Raw genomic sequence first — 14,000 nt, forward strand, 5'->3', positions numbered from 1 at the left:
TGGTAAAATATCAACAGGATTTCTAACGCACAGGCTTAATATGAAATTTCTTATTTATCTGTCAAAAAGAAAAAAAAAAAAAGACATTGTTTCTGGTATCTTTTTTAGACACAGGCACTTAGAAGTGTAAAAGTTTGCAATCTGATATTAAAACTTTTTTATTTTAAACTCTAAGTTCAAGCATGTGTTTTAAAGGTATGTGCTTTTTTTTTTGCACATTTTAGCCAGGTGTTTGGCCAGAGAGGATCGAAACAGTTGATGCTCCAAAGGACCTGGAAGTTTTGATTCAGAAACTAAGAAGCTGCATTAAAGACAGGTACGATCAGGCTAGTATTCTCTATTTCTTTTATAGCTTTAGCAACGTGGTATTCTGCTACTAGAACATGGATTCTAAAGCAGAACTGGGTTCTTCTTCACCCATAGGAGAGTGTGTGTGAAGCAGATGTGTGCCTCAGTGCAAATGTTCTCCTGAGCATCCTAAAGCTTAGCTCTAGAGATTAAAAATAGTTTCTGCTCTTTCTGTGTGTGAGAGGAACTTGTCCCAGCTGTAGTCCAGGGTTCAGAGGGAGAGCAAAGGGGAAAAAATAGTAACTGTGTATAAAACCAAACATTTTTACTTGGTTAATGATGTTTTGAATGTTTTGGGTTAATATTAATGTAAGAATTATGCATTTCTTGGGGGAGGGATGTGCAAACACATCTTAAGATTTTGTAAAATTTTTAGGAAGATCTTAAAATATATAGGTTTGATAAAATCCTCCTTCATTAAGTTTCTCTTATTTTCTTATAAAGATTTGAGCATCTAGGGCTGATAGGAAAACAGCTAGTGCTAAAACCAATGGCAGATTCACTTTGAAATTGATCCAGTTTTTCTCTCTTGTAATGTTTTGAGAGTTTGGAGGAAGAGCAATGGTGGATACGTGCCTGGAACAATTTTTAGGGGAAATAGCTAAAGATATCTAAAACCAAATTTGCAGTTAATAATGTTTACTTGGAAATGTGTTGGTTTGGGTTTTTTGAAAATGAAATTACTGGCAGTTATACCAACACCCTTGTGGAATAGTTTCTCAGTGGGAAATAATAAAGACAACAAAAAACTCTTGTAAGGAGAGAGACTACAGGACAGATTTCCTCAGTCAGAGATGAAAAATTCTGTTTTTTGGTGTTCCCTCAATTTTTAAGCAGGTAAAAAATTGATAAATATAGCAGAGTTCATGTAAAGGTAGTCCTGATGTCCCTCTTGGAGGTTGTACTTTTGGCTTTGGTTTTAAAGAGTCAGGAAAAAAAATGTGACGGGGCTACAGAAACTCCATTTTCAAGATCAAAATACACCGTCAACTGTCAAACTGAATAGCAAAAGAGAACTGTTTTCTAGATTAGCCTTTTTGCTCTATGCTGGCTAATAATATGCACAGTGTTTTAATGACTAATCTTGAATTCTGAAGGCAGAGAATAGCTGTCTTTTAAAGATCTACTTAAGCAGATATAAAATAAATGCAAGTATAATAAAATGCGTAAGCCAACAATAACTCAGTTGGATTAAATACTGCATGATTATTTTTCAAAGTTGGTCACTATAATTTCTAAGGTGAGAGTGAAAGATGTAAAAAGGTACCTGTTTCCCATATTTTGATATCTTCAGAGTAATATACTGTAAATTGAGGCATGCAGAATAACTCTTTCTATTTAAAAAGGAAGAGGTCTTAAAGGAGGTATTAAAAAGGAAGAGCCTCAGCAAAGCATGGTTATAAACTGCCAGATCTGTGTGCAGTAAAGAAGATATTGTCCAGTTGTTATTTTCCAGACAGTAATAAGCTAGGAATGCAGCAATATTTTATAATTAGACTGTGTTTAAGGACAGTGTATGTGTTGCTAGTCTGAACTAGTGTAAGATGTTGAAATATAAGCCAAAATATTAATCTAAATATGCAATATTTAGTTTATTATTATTAGAGGTTTGGGTTTTTTGTGTTTGGTTGAAGTTTTGGGGTTTTTTGGGGGGATTTTTTTTTTTCACTGTATTTTGAAGGAATATAAAGCTGCTTACTGATTTTTTTTGTGGAGGCTTTACTGTAACTTTACTGGGTATAGGCATGTGGATACCTTTTTTTCTTTTTCTCTTTGACTGGCAACAAGTATGTTATCTGAATGGAATTCATATTAAGTGTCACCTAGGAGATATATAAAAGGAGCTTTCATACACTGACACTGTTTAGATATTTCAGGAGATAAGCAAGCACCTTTTTGAGCTGTCAGCTATTAAAGGGAGTAAAAGCAGCTATTTTCTATTAAAACCACACAGTATTTTAAGCAGTTATAAGGTTTAGGCTTAGCCTTAGGGCAAAACTATGGATATACAAAATCCCATTCTACCCTCCAGTTTATTCATTTACTAAGGCACTAGTTTAGGGTGCACAAACACATATTTGCAAGATTTATTAGCTCACTGTAAGAAATTTGCTACCATAATATCATAAAGGAATTTTTTTACTTTTTTAAAAAAGTCAGTTAATATGCAATGCAAATTCCTCACCTCTCTTTTGAGACCATGTTCAATTTAAGGGTGAGGTTACATTTAAAAACAATTTAATATTACCCTAATTTTACCTCAATACAAATGTATTTGAACAAGAGTTGCATATATATAATGGTTCAATCTGGGAGAAGCACATTTTAGTGACATTATTCAGTGACTTATACTGCACATAATGCAACACAGAACACACTGCAAAATTTTGCATATGCTTGGTATTTTACCAGATACTTCTTATCATTCCACAATTCTCTTGAACATTTTTAGTTCAAATACTGAAAAAAATTTGTAGAATAAGGTAATGATCCCTCTTAGTTATATTGCTTGCATCGTGTACTTCCTTACTACTTTGTCTACATTATAAATTCTAATCTATAATATAAATTACATGTATTACATCATATACTATAACAGTATAACATGAGAAGGCTAGAAATATAATGGTAATACTAACTTAAGTAAAATCATTGTCCTTATAGTCCTCCTTTGTTAGAGATATATGAGTAAGTGCAAAATATGCTTCATATACGCAAATATTCCCATAACTGATATGGTACTCAACTTTTATGTGTCTGTCTATTGTCAGCTGTGAATCTCAAAATTTTCCTTACCTTTATTGCTTAATTTCCTTTTGTGTTTTATGCTGTCTATCTACGATAATATTCATTACATTGTATTGATGGTGCTGGTGAAAATTGATTTTACAATTATGATGCCTGAATGACAGACGTTAAGAGCACAGATTTTGTCAATTAGAATTGCTTGGATTACTGACAAAATACTGCTTTCCACTGATGGATGAAGTGAAAGGCACTGAAATTCCATATCAGTATTTGCAAGAAAGAAGCTTCACTGGTGACATTTAGACCTTTGAAAGTATGTTCATAAAAGAGTGAAATGATTATTCAAGCTGTGAGTGGCAAATAAATGTGGAATGGCAACGATTTCTTGCTGTTAAATATATATCATAGCTGCACTCAGGGACATAATATGCACACAGGGTACATGTACTAAGGCCACAGTGCAGATCTGGGACTGAGAAGTCTGTCTCCTAAACTGGCTGTGGTGGGTTGACCTTGGCTTGTCAGATGCCCACCCAGTCTCTCTCTAACTCCCCCCTCCTCAACACTACAACGGGAGAAAAGAAGATGGAACAACTCGTGGGTTGAGATGAAGGCAGGAAAATCAGTTACCAGTTACTGTCACAGGTAAAACAGGCTCAACTTGGGGATACTTAATTTACTGTCAATTAAAACAGAATTTTACCAAATACAAATTAAACTTCCAGCCCCCTGCCCTTTTTCCCAGGCTCAGCTTCACTCCTTCCTTGCCACTCTCCCTGACTGGTGCAGGGTAACGGCTAATGGGGGTTGTGGTTTGAGCTCTTCTCTGCTGCTTCTCACACTTTTCCCCTGCTTCAGAATGGGGTCCCTCTCCAGAAATACAGTCCTTCACAAATTGCTCCAGTGTGGATCCTTCCCACAGGCTGCAGTCCCTCAGGATAAATCTTTGTGGTCTCCATGGGCTGCAGGGCACCCTCCCTTTGGGCTCCTGGAGCACCTACTCCCCCTCCTTCTTCTCTCATTTTGGTGTCTACAGGGCTGTTTCTTTCACATTTTTACTCACTCCTTTTTCCCATGGTTGCCATGAAGCATTTTGTCCTTTCTTAAATACCCCACCTTGGCTGTGGGGCTGGGCTGTGCCCTGCAGGGGGGGCACCTGGACCTGGTACATTCCACCCTACACCTCTTTGAAACACATATTTATGAATCATCATTAAAATGTAAGCTCATTATGCACTTTTCACAAACTGCTTGCATCAGCAACAAAAATTCCCCACCCCTAAGTAACACCATCACAACACTGACAAATGTGGCCAGTATAGACACACTCCCATCCTACTGGCTCTTGGTGGAGCGGAGCTAGAGGGGTGTCCCTGATGGTGTGTGGGGACTGTTCAGCAATAGCCAAAACACTGGTCTGGGACCAACACTGCTGTAGCCACAAATGCAAAGCCCGGTGGTATACAGGCTGCTGGGAAGAAAGTTAACTCCATCCCAGACAGAGCCAGCACAATATCATTCTTGTATTGCTAGATAAACTTGTGAATTCATGGTGTATTTTGCTTGTTGATCTCTGATTTAAGCTATGACTAAATAAGAAATACAGTTGGAAAAGCTATGAAAAGAATAACAAATGGGGCCATGTAAATGCACTGACAGAAACAGTCATTCTCTCTGTGCTCTTTGATGTACTTTATGAAGCAGATAACTAAGTCAAATTTTATTTTCCCTGTAGTATTCTTGCTGCCTTGTTAGTGTGTTAATGATTTCTTATGTCTGAGCATAATGGCATGCTCTTTGGGAGTTGTGAATTTGAAGAATGGGTAGGCTGTAATATTTTAATAGTTTCATATCAACAAATACCAAACATTTGTCTACCAAGAGCAAAGTGCTGATAGCTATAAATTCGTCTCCAGCTGGTATTCAGAAAGTCTATTTTGCTTCTTAGCCCAAGTGAAAGACACAGTTGATACGAGTGATGTTTAGGTTTTATTCAGCACTGGTATCTTCCTCTTATTTTTCCACTTTGTGATCATATGCCACACAGAATGCAGCAAAGCTCCTGCAGGAAACCCAAGAGGTTTGTGATACTTGACAGAGTATTAGGGGTTGTTTTTGTTGGTAACTGTTTAACATGTATGAAAAATTATTAATATTTTTGAGGTATTCATCAGAAGAATGAAAATATGATAGCTGATCTGTAAAACATTATTTCTAGTACAAACAAACCTGGAATAATATTTTATTTTGAAATGTGTTTAACTAGCTGGGCTTTTTGTTTTCTGCAGCCTTCACCATCCCTTCATTGGTGAACTGCAAACCACATTTGGCCAATTTGGGGTTTTTCCTTCACAATGCAAATTCTGTGAGTTTTGCATTCTCTTGAAGTCTTTGGAATCTCAAGGTTAAAGGGGGTAAGAAGACTGCAGGTGGAATTAGCTACCTGATAGAAGTATTTTTTTTTTAGCCCAAGTATTTAAGAAATCAATGAATTCAGGTAGGTGGCCAAGCAGAAAGGATTGTAATCACAAGTAGGTAAGACAGATCATGCTAAAATTAAAGCTGATAGAAATTAGTAGACATTTCCAATCTTTTTATTACTAGAATTTCACTTGCTTGGTAAGTTACTGTAAGCAGTCATGTAAAATAAGAAATATATCTCTTATTCGAATAAAGAATCAGAAATATTGGTTTTATACAGAAAGATAGTCAGATATGGCTTTTGTATGCTGTAAGAAACCCTTAGAGCTCTAAGGCAATCATTAGTATTTATTGCATAAACAATTTGGCAGAGCTAAGGAACAGTCAAGAGACTTTGTAGCAGCAAAGGTTTCAAAGGATGTGGGTCACCATTAACAGACCTTCATGGAGCTGCTGTGTGGATTTTCTTCCTGAGAACTTTCCACTTCAGAAGCCATGAAACCTTGCACTTGGTGTCCCTTTTATGCATGAATGCTTTAGCTTTCTTCACAGTGACTGGCATTTTTCTATATGATTTAGGAACATGGTAAGTGTTGGCTGGCTCAGGTCTTCTGTCCATTATTATATTGTATTAGTACTTCTATTTGATCCAAGACTCATGTTCCTTATCTAGAATAATAAAAAAATAAATCTTATTTTCTCATCTTACAAATCAGATGAAAAACAAAATGCAAAATCACACATACTGAAACCAGGTATTAGAACAAATATATAAAACTTAATTTCTTTACTACTCATATGTCAATAACTGTGAGAGTGTATTTTCCTTGCAGGGGCTGGAACAGACCATGGGACTGGGATTCAAAGTGTTCTTTTCAAATTTTTATGTTTCATTTTTCATATTAACAGTATTTGTAGTACTTTGTACTGGCTGCATGGAATATTATACTCAGAAATATAAGATCTATAGGAAAAGGATGTTAAGGTATTGAGATTAGGTATAGTTTTCAGTTTGTATCATCAAGGACCATGCAGGACATTGGGTAGTACTCCAAATGATCTCATTTGGGTAGCAGGAGACACGATGTGTTTCTAAGAAATGTAGCAAGAGGAATAAAATGTTCTAGTGCACAGGCTCTAAACTGTCCTCTTACAGAAATCTTTTCCTTTTAGCATTGCACTGAAAAGTCCTTTGTGTACTCATTTCATATACAACAACAGTAGATTGATGTATTAATAGACACAAGGATTTAAGGGATTAAGGGACATGAAAACATTCCTACTAATACTGATATCTGGTGAGATTACTAGGAGGTTGGTACAAGAGTGGTAAGGAGGTTAAGTATGGTGAACCAGAAGTGGAAATATTAATCTTGAGGGAAATTTGAAGCCTCACTGCTACAGGAAATTAATGTCTTGATGATTTCAAATTTAAATACCTTTCTAAGAGTAAAGCCCCCAAACTTTAGGTAAAAACAAACAAAAATTACAATGATGCCATTTATTTAATGGTATAATAGACAATAAAATGCATGCATTTGAAACTTTTGGCTAAAAGTCTTGTCTTTTGATATTATTTCCATTGCCTTGAGAAACTTAAAAATCTTGGTCTAACACTGATGGTAGTTGAAAGCTATGTAAGAGATATGAGAGAGGTCCAGCTTGTTTTAGAATTGCTGAGGTTGTAGAGCTCAAATGAAGACATTTTAAACTCAGCAACTTTTATTTCTCTAGATGAACACAGCTAAGCATTTTTACTTCTGAGGCATTAGCAGCTTGGGCAAAACCTGGCATTTTATATTTTAAATACAGTGACTTGTATTACAAGTCAGTTATAACATGGATCAGTGGTTATTGCAATTGAACTTACACTGATCAGTAAATGTGGTTTGCCTAAACATTATAATTTGGTATCTATCACATTTGTTTCTAACAACCTATAGTAACTAATTATAACAATTCTTTGAAAGAGTAGAACCTCTTGAGATTTTGAATTGCAGGTAGAAACTTTCTCAGCAGCCACCAAAAGCTGTGTAATAATAGCTGAGATGTGATTCTGACAAACAGAAAATAAGAAAAATGCTCAATTTGAAATCTCTTAATGAAAATAAATAGTAGAAAAATATTTGATAGCCTGATCAGTGTTAACATGAAGAGGGATTTCTTTATCAGATCAGATTAAAAATACATAAATGTATGTGACTTGACCAAACTAGGATGATTTAAAATTCCATCTGTGCATATAAATCTGTTGGTTCACCTCTCCCTTGAAACTAAGATTGCCAATTTGGATGTCCATTTTTCCATATGATCTTAAAATTTGGCGTTTCTTGCAGTAATCGTCCCTCTTAGCGCAGGCCTGTCCTTTTTCTTTTGAAACCCTTGGATCTGCTTTTCGTGTCATGGGTTCTCCGTGTGTATGCATTTCATAAGTTCCTCTTTGATTTGTCAAGACATTACCTAATTACATCTCTTCTCTGCTGTCTTGATCTGTGTGGCACACTTTATACAATTTTGCTTAAAGGCCAATAACATCAAAATGTACCAGACCTGTTTTTTTGCAGCAGAACATCATAAGAGGATGATACCTGGGGATACAGCACATTGGTAACTGATCCCCATCAGCACACTGGGTGGTCAGACACACATGATCATATGTACTTGTCAGTTACCTGAGCTTTTCAAGATTTTTGTGGGCAGTGCAGGAGGCAAATCATCAGTCCTTCAGCAAATGAGCCTGTGGGAACACAGATGAAGTAGCCACTTCTGTAAGCAATCCATGGGTTTAACAGGTCCATGTCCTTTAACCATGTTGGAACGAATTCAGAGGAGGACCACGAAAATGACCAGAGCGCTGGAGCACCTCTCCTATGAAGACAGGCTGAGAGAGTTGGGATTGTTCAGTCTGGAGAAGGCTCCAGGGAGACCTTATAACAGCTTTCCAGTACCTGAAGGGGGCCTACAGGAGAGACAGGGAGGGACTCTTTATCGGGGAGTGTAGCAATAGGATGAGGGGTAATGGTTTTAAACTGAATGATGGGAGATTTAGACTACATACTAGAAAGAAATTCTTTACTGTGAGGGTGGTGAGGCACCGGAACAGGTTGCCCAGAGAAGTTGTGGATGCCCCATCCCTGGAAGTGTTCAAGGTCAGGCGGGATGGGGCTTTGAGCAACCTGCTCTAGCGGGAGGTGTCCCTGCCCATGGCAGGGGGGCTGGAACTCAATGATCTTTAAGGTCCCTTCTAACTCTGTTTTATGGTTCTATGATTCACCCCAGTTCTGTTTGCATTACGAACAACTCCCGTACTGGTGACTACTTCTAGCAGTGGGAAGCATGTGTTTCACTTAGAGGCTGTAAAGGCCTCTGCAATTACATCTTTTAGGTACTCTATTCCCTTCTGGGGCGTCCCCTAACCAAGACAAGTCCTTGTCTAATTAAGAGAGGTCCTTTTTACTTCCATGGTAACATGTTCATGGTAACAGCCCAAATTGAAGCCTCTGTTCATGTTCAAGCTGATTCTTTGTTATCACAGTTTTGTTTTGCATTGGAAAAGAACAGGAAAGAAAAAAAAAAAAGATTTAAAATAAATCTCATACGTACCATCATTTTAAAGGAGAATCTGATGACCAGCTGAGGAAAAAGCCAGTCATAGATCTAATTTGGATGAGGCTTACAAATTTTGCTGCATTAGTCCTACGTTTAGTTTAGAAACATTTTCAAGAACAGTTTTAAATGTATTAGTATTGATACTGACAATAGTTTTGCCTTAATAATAAGGGAAGTAATCTGATAATTTTGCATTATGAAGGTAATTAACTTGATTCAAGTGAACTACTTTTCTCTTGACTTCCTCTGCACCCGAAAGAAAACAAATAAGCAATTAAATAAAGTAGAATGGGCTTTCATTCTTCTTGATTCTCTTTCTACCCATTGCTGAACTTGAAAGGTCCTAGTTCTGTGGAAAGCTGCCACAAGAGGAAGAAATTCTCAGATCCAGAATAAATATACATCAAAATGAGGAAAAAAAATGTGACTGTTTACTGACAGTGTTAGCCATCGTTATTTCCCTCAGGAATCTTCTGGAGTTGCAGGAAAAGGAGCAAGACACCGGAGAACTTTGTCATCCTGAGGCTTTTTCTCAGACTTTTCCAGATACTGCTGTTTATTGAATAAAGGTCTAGAGATCAATTTTCAGACAGTGGCAACAACTCAGCAGTGCTGGGGGATTAAGTAGGCTAGTTTAAACAAAGATGGACCCCCTTTATGTCTCATAACTTGGTATCTTCCTTTTCAGGTTGTATACTTGTCCTCTTGCGATGGGAATGGTAGGAGGCAAGAGATCCCTTCCCCTTTCTCTTCATAGCTCTGGAAGATACAAGAGGGGAAAAGATGGTATGTGAAGATACTTATGCTGGCTGCCTGTATCCTTCGTTATGAAGAGCAGAGGGAGAAGTTGTGTTATCCATTAATGGGGAGATACCTTCAGTAGGGTTTTTTATTCACGCAACATTAATGGATACAACAGAATTTTCAGGGGGATCCTTAGGTACCAGTGTTTAGCCAGTTGCCAGGTAGGACTAAGACTCTGGAAACCAAACTCTTATGCTAAACTGATTTTGGCATAGGTTAAACCTGGAGCTTTGGAGAATAAAATGTCTGGATATTCTCAGTAGAAGAAAAGTGTTATCTACTTTGACAAATACCTTGAAGACATGAGAGCAGAATAAGAATAAATGGTAAATTGTCAATTTATAAGTTGATGATAGAGACAGGCTGGAAATCACTTTCATGTCAGTTGATGCTCTGCATCATGTCAGGCTTCCTTCTCTCTTCTACAAGGGTATGGATATTGGACGGGAGTTTACCACTGCCTGTTTGCACCCAGTTGGATGTTACTATCCTGAGTTCAGCTAGTGAGGAGCATCTTATCTGGTCAACTCTATACCACGAGACACATTATTTTAAGACAAGGTACGTAATAATTGCATTTCTGAAACATTTAAATTATGAAAAGTTAATTTCACAAAGGGAAAGCAAGTAATTAATTTGCATATTCTATTTCTTTTATCACTCCAGAATTCATATTAAAGATAATGAAGATAATCAGAATTCTTTAATAAGGGGAAAATGTCTGGATTTACATTGCTATATTTATTCATTAGAATAATTCAATTATAGGGTGTTTCTGGCAAACTGATGGAATGATTAAGAAAGGAGAAGCTTTTTCATTATAATGGTATTTTGATTCTCTTGAATTGTATCAGAAGAGAGGGATATATCTTCCTTTGCTAAATATATTTCTCTATAAATAACTGTAATATAGCCAACAAAGCTCAGTTCTGCAAGTTCTCCTGCACCTCCCATGACTCAAGGGACCTCCTCCTCATGCCAGCTTGCCGCTCCATCTGACCAAAGGGGACAAGACAGAGCCTCTGGACTTATGTTTGCTTAAGCGTTCCCTGATCTGATCCTCTTCCAATACAAAAGTGATTAGGCTTGTGCCAGAAGAAATGAAGGTAACACCTACTATTTGTTAAGTATATATCATCCTTATCCCTTCACTGTCCCTCTGTTGGCAGCCTTTGTACCCAGTCAGGGACACAATGTTGTTATTTACTACCCCTATGTTTGTCTTAGGTACAATGTGTGCATTTATACTTCTTTGCTTGAAGGCATAGATAGTCACCCTTGAAACATGCACTTTTGTAAACATACTAGAGAGATTGGGTAGTCCATGCTGGATATTAAATGTAGGTGTATGCATGTTTTGAAATGAAGTGATACACACAGTTTCACTGGGGTGGGAATCCAAAAACAAAGGGAACCTAATAGCTGTAACAGTATGAAATTATTTTTTTTTCAAGACTTCAACAATGGAAATGCCTGCAGTTAAAAAATAATCTGGGGTTTCTCTGAGAATTTAAATTTTAGGCAATCCACATCTTTAACAGAACGTACAAGCTGCAAGAATCAAAACAACAAAAAATAATTCTGTGAAAGGGAATATAGATATTACCCTAAAACTTGGCTCCAGCAGTTATATAGAAAATCTCTTGCTGATTTAGAAGTTTCTTATCTGAAAAAGAAATGCAGGGAGCACCACAGCAGCAACCAGAGACTTTATCTCTTAAGTTTAGGGATATTTGTTGCAAGGAAAAGTCCTATTGGCAGGAATGACGCAGTGTGGGATCAGTTTAGCATGAAGCAGAACTAAAAGCAGTGAGGCAAGAATTCTAACATATCCCCCTGGATCTTTGAGAAGTCACTCAGGAGAACTAAATGACACTTTCATGGAAATGCTATTATCAACTAAACAATAGCTCTATGTTGACACTGACATTACAAAGCCTGTGTGTTGAAAACACCTGAACCAAAAAATAGCTACTTGTTAATAACTTGTGACTAATCTTTCTAGGTGCTGCTGCTTTTTTCAGTCATTTGCCCCAAAATATGCTGAAAGCATGTTTGAAAAATACTATACAGAGACTTTGAAAATTAACTTGGTTGTAAACACTTTGGTAGACAATAGATAGGCTTTGAAATCTTTAATTTATCTATTTTGTGGGAAAAGGGAAGATGTTTTGACTTAAATCAACTTATTCTTATTTAGCTTTACAAGACAATTAAAATCCCATTGTTTTAAGATGATAGGCAACAAACTACGGGCTTTTACAGTGGAAAATGTATGTTTTGCAATCTGACAGGTGCTGAGAGCTAAAAATATCTGTTAAGAAACTTTGGAAGCTGGGACACCTGGGTACTCTTCCTGCTGCCCTGAACTTGTAGCTCTTACAAAACAGATTAGCTTTCACAGCAAGAGATTGAGTCATTCTCCCTTAGCCAATGGCCAAGACTTGGGTAGTCAAAAGTATAAGCTTTGAATCCTCCATCCCTCAGTCTGAGCAGTAACTAGGATCTTGATCTCCCATAATCTGATGTAGAGCTATAATTTCTGAGCCACTAATTGATACTTTATTTGGCAAAACAATGCTAAAAGGTACATTTTTTTTCTTTCTTTTTTTTCCCTAGCCTGAATCTTCTGATGCATTTGGGTAAAATAATAGACCATTCATTTCAAGTTGGCTATACTTTTGACATATTCACAGTCTTGCTCCATACTATTTTATTTTTAGTGGGGGGGAGGAGGGAGGAGTTTGGGGTCTTTTTTGCCAGCCTCTGGGATCAGTATCTTTCTGTACTAATGCTGAGCAAAAACTGACATACTACTTCTTTTTTAAGGGACTGATGGAGGCCCAAATCTGTGAGTGGTACAGTTAGTGAGTCTTGGGCTGAACAATTTTTATGGTTCCTTACCAAACATCTGTATCTCCTCTGTATCCTTACGTGAGGAAATAGCTATTGACATTATACTACTCCGTTAAGATAAGGAATTAAAGACATTTTGCATAGTTGAATATTAGTGTTTGTCCAATGTCTGATGCAATAAGCCAGTGTAGAAGGTCTATTTAAGGCAAAGTTACTACTCTTTTCACTGGCATGCTTGTGAGTGTCGGGAGGCCTGTATGCTATGAAGAGTTCAGCTTCTGACCATCTAGGTACTCTGCTGCCCAACATGGGATGTATCTAAGTCTCTCTGTCGTTCTTCACAAACAATTTGTGCATCTTCAAAGGTTTAGTTAAATGTTCTGAATGGATGTTTTGGGACTGGTAAAAAAAGAAATAATTACAGCATCTGATTTAGTTGAATGTTCATCTGTTTTAAAAAACCCACATTTGTAAGGAAAATTTTTCTATTTTCCATATTTATAGAAATTAGATGCAGAGCTCCTGTCATAGTGATGAAAATTCAGCTTCAATATTTTTCCTAACTCACCTCTGAAAATGTATCTCTCTGTCTCTCTCTGCTACTGATCCTCCCTCCTCCTCCCATAAATAGATCCAGTTAGAAAAGCTATCACATTGATATAGTATGGACAGACATAGATTTGCAATGACAACAAAAGTGTAAAAGAGATGCCACTATTTTCAACATTCTTAAGAGGGAAAAAACTGAGGATGTTATTTGTAAGACTGAAAATGTAGCTCTCTGACAATAATTGGTATCATTAGGATTCTACAAGAAGATAGGGGGATTATCTGCTACTTTAGTTATTGTAGGTATGCTGCTGAGTACAGCACTGAAAAACAGGAAAAAAGCATTATCATTAGTTCACAGCTCTCAGCAATCACCTGTTATCAGGCTTTTGCTTAATACTCTCCTTATTTATTTGACTGTGTGCTGTGTAAGCAGCAAAAAAATGACTGCAACAGATACTTAAAAGAAAATGCAGGGCTACAATAGAAGTTTAACCTTGCTCTGCCCAGTAATGGAAAATTTTAGTCATGTATACAGAATATCCATGTAATTGGAGAATACAGGATATGGTTTACCAGATTTGACCAAATTTACCTATAGGACATAATAGTATTCTTGCTAGAATTCAGTGCTGGCTTTAGTGCTGTCTACATGGCTGCAGGAT

The 14,000-nt window shown here is 36.9% G+C and overlaps 1 long non-coding RNA gene across 1 annotated transcript; it reads left to right on the forward strand.

Annotated features, from left to right (window-relative positions):
- Positions 1–224: 224 nt before the first annotated feature.
- LOC106885969 lies at positions 225–10,468 on the forward strand. Its single transcript, XR_001411546.1, has 3 exons — positions 225–316; positions 9,815–9,912; positions 10,360–10,468. It is a non-coding gene; the product is annotated as an uncharacterized LOC106885969 (long non-coding RNA).
- The last annotated feature ends 3,532 nt before the right edge of the window (positions 10,469–14,000 follow it).

This window comes from Calidris pugnax, unplaced genomic scaffold (genome assembly GCF_001431845.1).
Source record: "Calidris pugnax isolate Ruff unplaced genomic scaffold, ASM143184v1 scaffold13, whole genome shotgun sequence".
In the NCBI taxonomy this organism is placed as follows: Eukaryota; Metazoa; Chordata; class Aves; order Charadriiformes; family Scolopacidae; genus Calidris; species Calidris pugnax.